Raw genomic sequence first — 7253 nt, forward strand, 5'->3', positions numbered from 1 at the left:
AGGTAATTTGTTACACAGCAACAGACAACTAACACACAAGACCTGGTTCAAACTACCCCCTGAGGTTTCTTTGACCTAGCCTAGCCCAAAGCAACTTCTACCTCCTTTGAACTTGTAGAGCTGCTCTTATGGCTCATTTTATACCTTTGCAACATTATTTACCTTCTATCCTCTGTGTTTCTGGTCCTTTCCAAGTAACCCAAGATCAATAGCTGCTTAAATTTCTATTGTGTCCCTGTTCAGAGCAAGTATTTGGCAAAGTAGAGAAAGGTTTTGAGAGGCTAGAATTTTGTGCAGAAATGGGCTTTTAGTTCATATTTGGTGGCTGACGGATAATGACTTGGAGGTGGGAAACTGACATGGAAGTTAGAAAAGGGACTATAGCTTGAGAAGAGCTAATTTTTGGACTTCACCTATGTGAGGCATCAGCGGCTAATACTAACAGTCAGTCCTCCTTGTAAATTCTTTCTGGCAGTTTCCTTCTTATTGTGTGAGGAGCTTAGCCTTATGTTGGCAGTTGTGAGAGGCAACAGAGAGGGTGGCTCTGGGGCACTGGGGTCACTTCAGAGGAGGGAAGCTAATTGTTTTCTCAGGTCCCCTCTCTCACGTTTATTCTTTTCAGGGCCTCTGTAGCAGGACGGTGCTGAAGCCCATTTCCTACACGTAGCACATTTATTTAAAACACATACCACATATACACAAAAAACCAAATGCAAAGGAAAAAGGGGAAAAAGGCTGCTGAAGACCAGAGTCACTAAAAGTTCAAGCTAAGAATAGACAAGGAACTCTGAGAGCTGCTCGGCTATGTGACCTCCTACAGGGGCTTGGCAATAAGCCCGATCCAGCTTTGTTTTTTCTACGCCTTTACAAAGAAAGAGCACTAGCTTAGGAGTCAGGAGAACTGAGTTCTAGGCCTGGCTCTGCTGGTGCCTTCTTCTGTGACCTTGGGTGAGTCCTTCCCCTCTCTGGGCCTCAGTTTCCCATTTGGAAACAAAAGGGTTGGACTAGATTCCAATACTGACAGAACGCAAAGGAAAATATTAGGTCAGCCAAAAGGTTCATTCGGGCTTTCCCATCAGATGTTACAGAAAAACCCACACGAACTTTTTGGCCGACCCAATAGAAAGGATGCTAACCCACTTGGGATGCAGGAGACCTGACTTCTTGTCCCAGCCTTGTCACTAAGAAGCCCAACCTCTTTGGGCCTCTGTTTCTTCATCTATAAAACAAGGTGATATATTCATTCATCCATTCCTTCAACAAATACTTTTTGAGCACCTACTACATTACCAGGCTTGGTGCTAGAGATATGATGGTGAATCTAGACAGACGTGGTCCATGTTCTCATGGAATTTCAAGTCTACTGGTGGCAGTGGAAAAGAGGAAAAGATGAACTGTAATCAGTCATGTAAATGAGGGTGTCATTAATGCCAAGGTAAGTACGATAAAGGAAGGATCATACTTGGTTTTGCTGACTGAGGGATACTCGCAACCTCCATCAATTCCAATGTTCTGTGATCCAACAGGCGTCTCTGCTGGGCGGCAAAGAGAAACCCTTTGATGAACTCACATCTCATACCATAGCTTTTTTTTTTTTTTTTCCAGAACAGTACAGCTCAATTAACCCAATCAACCATCACTCATCTACTGGGTACATATGACAGGGAATCAACCACCAACTCCCAGCTTCCTGGAGCTTACACTAGTGGGCAGAATAAAATCATAAACTGACACAGCTACAAAATGTCTCACACCATTCTGACGGCTAATTATATGCTTTAAATAATAATGTTTATAAGAATTAAGAATCAAGTGGGGATTTGGATGTGCTAGGGCAATCAGAGACATTTTCTTAGAAGTAGAAACTGAGGTAGGCCCTGAAGGTTTGCTGCATAATTTTAGATAAACAGAAACACTCTTATCAGGGTGCAAGGGCCCCATTCCCTACTACTAGACAGAAAAAGTACATGGGACATACAAGAGAGATCTCAAGTGGGAGATTCCTTAATCCCCTTTGGGGCAGGAGGGATACAAGTCCCACTTTTTCTCAAGGAGCAAGAGACCTCTTCTGTGACCTACTCTGAATACTGTCCCTTGGATTGGGAGGACTGCTACAGATGAGCAGCCTGACTTGGGGTGGCCACCTCACCTCTGTGAGTCTGTTATCTCATTTGTAAAATGAAGGGGTTGGATGATATCCAACATCCCTTAGAGCACCCAGAAAGATGGCTAAAATTTGATTCTTTGTAAGTATTTTTATTATTTTATAATAAAACTGGTAGTTGCTGCCATGGAGTAGGAGCTGTGGGATCTTAGACATGTTACTAAGTTTTCTAAACATGATTTACTTCTTTTTTTACATTAGTTTTTAGAATTAAAAGGTGATACATGCACGTGATTTTTTTTAAAATAAATTTATTTATTTTATTTATTTATTTTTGGCTACGTTGGGTCTTCGTTGCTGCAGGCAGGCTTTCTCTAGTTGTAGTGAGCGGGAGCTACTCTTCATTGTGGTGCGCAGTCTTCTCATTGTGGTGGCTTCTCTTGTTGTGGAGCACGGGCTCTAGGCACACGAGCTTCAGTAGTTGTGGCACGCGGGCTCTAGAGCGCAGGCTCAGTAGTTGTGGCGCATGGGCTTAGTTGCTCTGCGGCATGTGGGATCTTCCCGGACCAGGGCTCGAACCCATGTCCCCTGCATTGGCAGGCGGATTCTTAACCGCTGCGCAACCAGGGAAGCCCATGCACATGATTTTAAACAATCAAATATTACATTCTTTTTTCTCAAGATTGCTTTGGCAATTTGGGGTCTTTTGTAGTTCCATATAAATTTTAGGATTATTTGTTCTGGTTTTATGAAAAATGTCATGAATATTCTGACAGGGATTGCATTAAATCTATAGATAGTTTTAATGAGTACAGATATTTAAACTATAGTAATTCTTCCAATCCAAGAACATGGGATATATCTTTCCATTTCTTTGTATCATTTTCAAATTCCTTCATCAATGTTTTATAGTTTTCTGAGTATAGATCTTTCATCTCCTTGGTTAAGTTTATTCCTAGGTATTTTATTCTTTTGATGTAATTGTAAACAGAATTATTTTCTTGCTTTCTCTTTCTGATAGTTCATTATTAATGTATAGAAAAGCAACAGATTTCTGTATATTAATCTTGTATCCTGCAACTTTATTGAATTCATTTATTAGTTCTAATAGTTTTCTGGTGGAGACTTTAAGATTTTCTATATATAATATCCTGTCATCTGCAAATAGTGATAGTTTTACTTCTTCCCTTCCAATTTGGATGCCTTTTATTTCTTTTTCTTGTCTGATTACTCTGGCTAGGACATCCATGACAATGTTAAGTAGAAGTGGCAAGAGTGGGCATCCTTGTCTTATTCCTGATTTTAGAGGAAACGCTTTCAGCTTTTCACTGTTGAGTATGATATTAGCTGCAGGTTTGTCATAAATGGCCTTTATTATGTTGAGATATGTTCCCTCTATATCAACTCTGACGAGAGTTTTTATCATGAATGGATGTTGAATTTTGTCAAATGGTTTTTCTGCATCTATTGAGATGATCAGGTGATTTTTATCTTTCCTTTTGTTAATGTGCTGTATCACACTGATTGATTTGCATATGTTGACCCATCCTTAGGTCCCTGGGATAAATCCCATCTGATTATGGTGTATGATCCTTTCTGTATTTTACTGAATTCAGTTTGCTGATATTTTGTTGAGGATTTTTGCATCTATGTTCATCAGAGATTTTGGCCTATAATTTTCCTTTTTTGTGTTGTCTTTTTCCGGTTTTGGTATCAGGATAATTCTACAAGGTGACCTTGTAGAATGAATTTGGCAGTATTCCATCCTCTCCAATTTTTCAGAATAATTTGAGAAGGATAGGTATTAACTCTTCTTTATATGTTTGGTAGAATTCCCCTGTAAAGCTGTACAGTCCTGCACTTTTGTTTGCTGGGAGTTTTTTTTTTTTAATTACAAATTCAATTTCACTACTAGTGAGAGAAAAAAGAACAAAGCTGGATGTCACACTCCCTGACTTCAGACTATACTACAAAGCTACAGTGATCAAAACAGCATGGTAATGGCACAAAAACATACACATGGATCAAGAGAACAGAATAGAGAGCCCAGAAATAAACCCAACAATTATGGTCAATTAATCTACAGCAAAGGAGGCAAAAATATATAATAGGAAAAAAGACAGTCTCTTCAATAAGTGGTGCTGGGAAAACTGGACAGCTACATGTAAAAGAATGAGGTTAGAACATTTCCTCACATCATATACAAAAATAAACCCAAAATAGATTAAAGACCTAAATATAAGATCTGAAACCATAAAAGTCCTAAAAGAGAACATAGGCAGAAGAACACTTTGACATAAATCATGGCAATATTTCTTTGGACCTGTCTCCTAAGGCAAAAGAAATAAAATTGAAAATAAATGACACCTAATTAAACTTAAGAGCTTTTGCACAGCAAAGGAAACCACTGACAAAATGAAAAGACAACTTACTAAATGGGAGAAAATATTTGCAAATTATATGACCAATTGGGGTTATTATCCAAAACACATAAACACTTCATACAATTCAATATCAAAAAAACAAACAACTCGATTAAGAAATGGGTAGAAGGGGCCTCCCTGGTGGTGCAGTGGTTAAGAATCCGCCTGCCAAGGCAGGGGACACGGGTTCGAGCCCTGGTCCGGGAAGATCCCACATGCTGCGGAACAACTAAGCCCACGCACCACAACTACTGAGCCTGCGTTCCAGAGCCCAGGAGCCACAACTCCTGAAGCCCGGGCGCCTAGAGCCCGTGCTCTGCAACAAGAGAAGCCACTGCAACGGAAGCTCGCACACCGCAACGAAGAGTAGCCCCCACTCACCGCAACTAGAGAAGTCCCGCGCACAGCAACAAAGACCCAATGCAGCCAAAAATAAAAAAAAAAAAAAAAAAAAAAAAAAAATGGGTAGAAGACCTGAATAGACATTGTTCCAAAAAGGACATATAGAGGTCAACAGGCACATGAAAAGATGCTCAACATCACTAATCACCAGAGAAATGCAAATCAAAGCCATAATGAAATATCACCTCATACCTGTCAGAATGGCTATCACCAAAAAGGCCACAAATAACAAATGTTGGCAAGGACATAGAGAAAAGCAAGCCCTTATACACTGTTTTTTTGGGAATGTAGCTTGCTGTAGCCACTATGAAAAATAGTATGGAGGTTCCTCAAAAAACTAAAAATAGAACTACCAGATGATCCAGCAATTCCACTCCTGGGTATATATATGAAGAGAATGAAAACACTCATTGAAAAGATACATGCACCCCAATGTTCATAGCAGCATTATTTACAACAGCCAAGATATGGAAACAACATAAGTGTCCATCAACAGATGAATGGATAAAGAAGATATGCGTGTGTGTGTGTGTGTGTGTGTGTGTGTGTGTGTGTATAAAATGGAATATTATTCAGCCATAAAAAGAATGAAATTCTGCCATTTGCAACAATGTATACGAACCTAGAGAGCATTATGCTTGGTGAAATAACTCAGACAGAAAAAGATAAATACTCTTTCTTATCACTTACATGTGAAGTCTGAAAAATAAAGAAGTGTATGTAACAGGGACTTCCCTTGTGGCGCAGTGGTTAAGAATCCACCTGGCAACGCAAGGGACACAGTTTCAATCCCTGGTCCAGGAAGATCCCACATGCCGTGGAGCAACTAAGCCCGTGTGCCACAACTACTGAGTCTGCACTCTAGAGCCTGCGAGCCACAACTACTGAGCCTGTGCGCCACAACTACTGAAGCCCATGCACCCTAGAGCCTGCATGCCACAACTATTGAGCCCACATGCCACAACTACTGAAGCCCGCACACTCTAGGGCCTGCGAGCCACAACTACTGAGCCCGCATGCTGCAACCACTGAAGCCCACGCGCCTAGAGCCTGTGCTCTGCAACAAGAGAAGCCAAAGCCACCGGAATGAGAAGCCCACGCACCACAACAAAGAATAGCTCCCGCTCGCCGCAACTAGAGAAAGCCTGCACGCAGCAACAAAGACCCAACGCAGCAAAAAAAAAAAAAAAAAAAAAAAAAGACTATGCTATAAAGGTTAGAGTTCCTATTTGAGGGCTAAAAAAGCTGTGGAAATAGATAGTGGTGACGGTTGCACAGTACTGTGAATGTAGTTAATACCACTGAATTATATACCTTAAAATGGTTAAAATGGCAAATTTTATGTTATATATATTTACAATTTTAAAAATTAATAATGTAATATTACAAAACTCACTGAATTATACACTTTAAATGGGTGAATTGTATTTCAATAAAACTGCTAAAAAAAAAAAAAAAACTTTAAAGAAGAGTATACTACAAGAGTGACAGACTGGAGAAAATCCTCCAGTCCGAGCCAGAATCTGGTCCCCTCCCCAGAGGCAACTATTTCTTGTTTCTCCTTCTAGAAACAGTCCAGACATAAACAAGTATATTTTTAAATCTACCGTATCTTTTTCTTTTAACGCAAACGGGGGAAGTGATGTTCTGCTCTGGCTTCTGCTTAATTTCACTTACTAACATATTTCAGGTTGTTGCATATCAGCACACACAAATCTACTTCATTCTTTTCTGCTTCTGCACAGAATTCCACTATAGGGAGCTATCACAATTTACTTAATGAGTTCCCTCATTGACGAACGGTTTGATTGTCTCTAGCCTTTTTCTATGGCAAACAGTATTGCAGGAAACATCCTTGCACTTATGGCTTTAAACACAGGCATGAATGTATCATCAACAGAATAAATTCCTAGTTCTGGTATTATAGGTTCAAAAGGTTAATGCATGTTAAATATTAACATTGCTAAATCGATTTCTCTAGAGTCTACCAATATATACTCCTATCAAGAATTCATTCATTCATTTTTTTCATTCAACCAATATTGGAATGCCTGTTGTGTGCCAGGCACTATTCTAGGCCCTGGGAACACAGCAAATGGATGATAACAACAATGACGACAAGACAAATCCATTCCCTAATGGAGCTTACACTCTTGTAGGGGGAGAGGGCAAACAAAAAAGTAAAATATGTAATATTTCAGGTGGTAATAAATGCTATGGCTAAAATAAAGCAGAGAAAGGAGTGTTGGTCAGGGGTGGGGATTGGCAATTGAAATAGGATGGCAGGGTATGAGAATTCTAAGCCTCAGTTTCCTTATCTGTAA

The sequence above is a fragment of the Eschrichtius robustus genome, chromosome 14, assembly GCF_028021215.1.
Source record: "Eschrichtius robustus isolate mEscRob2 chromosome 14, mEscRob2.pri, whole genome shotgun sequence".
In the NCBI taxonomy this organism is placed as follows: domain Eukaryota; kingdom Metazoa; phylum Chordata; class Mammalia; order Artiodactyla; family Eschrichtiidae; genus Eschrichtius; species Eschrichtius robustus.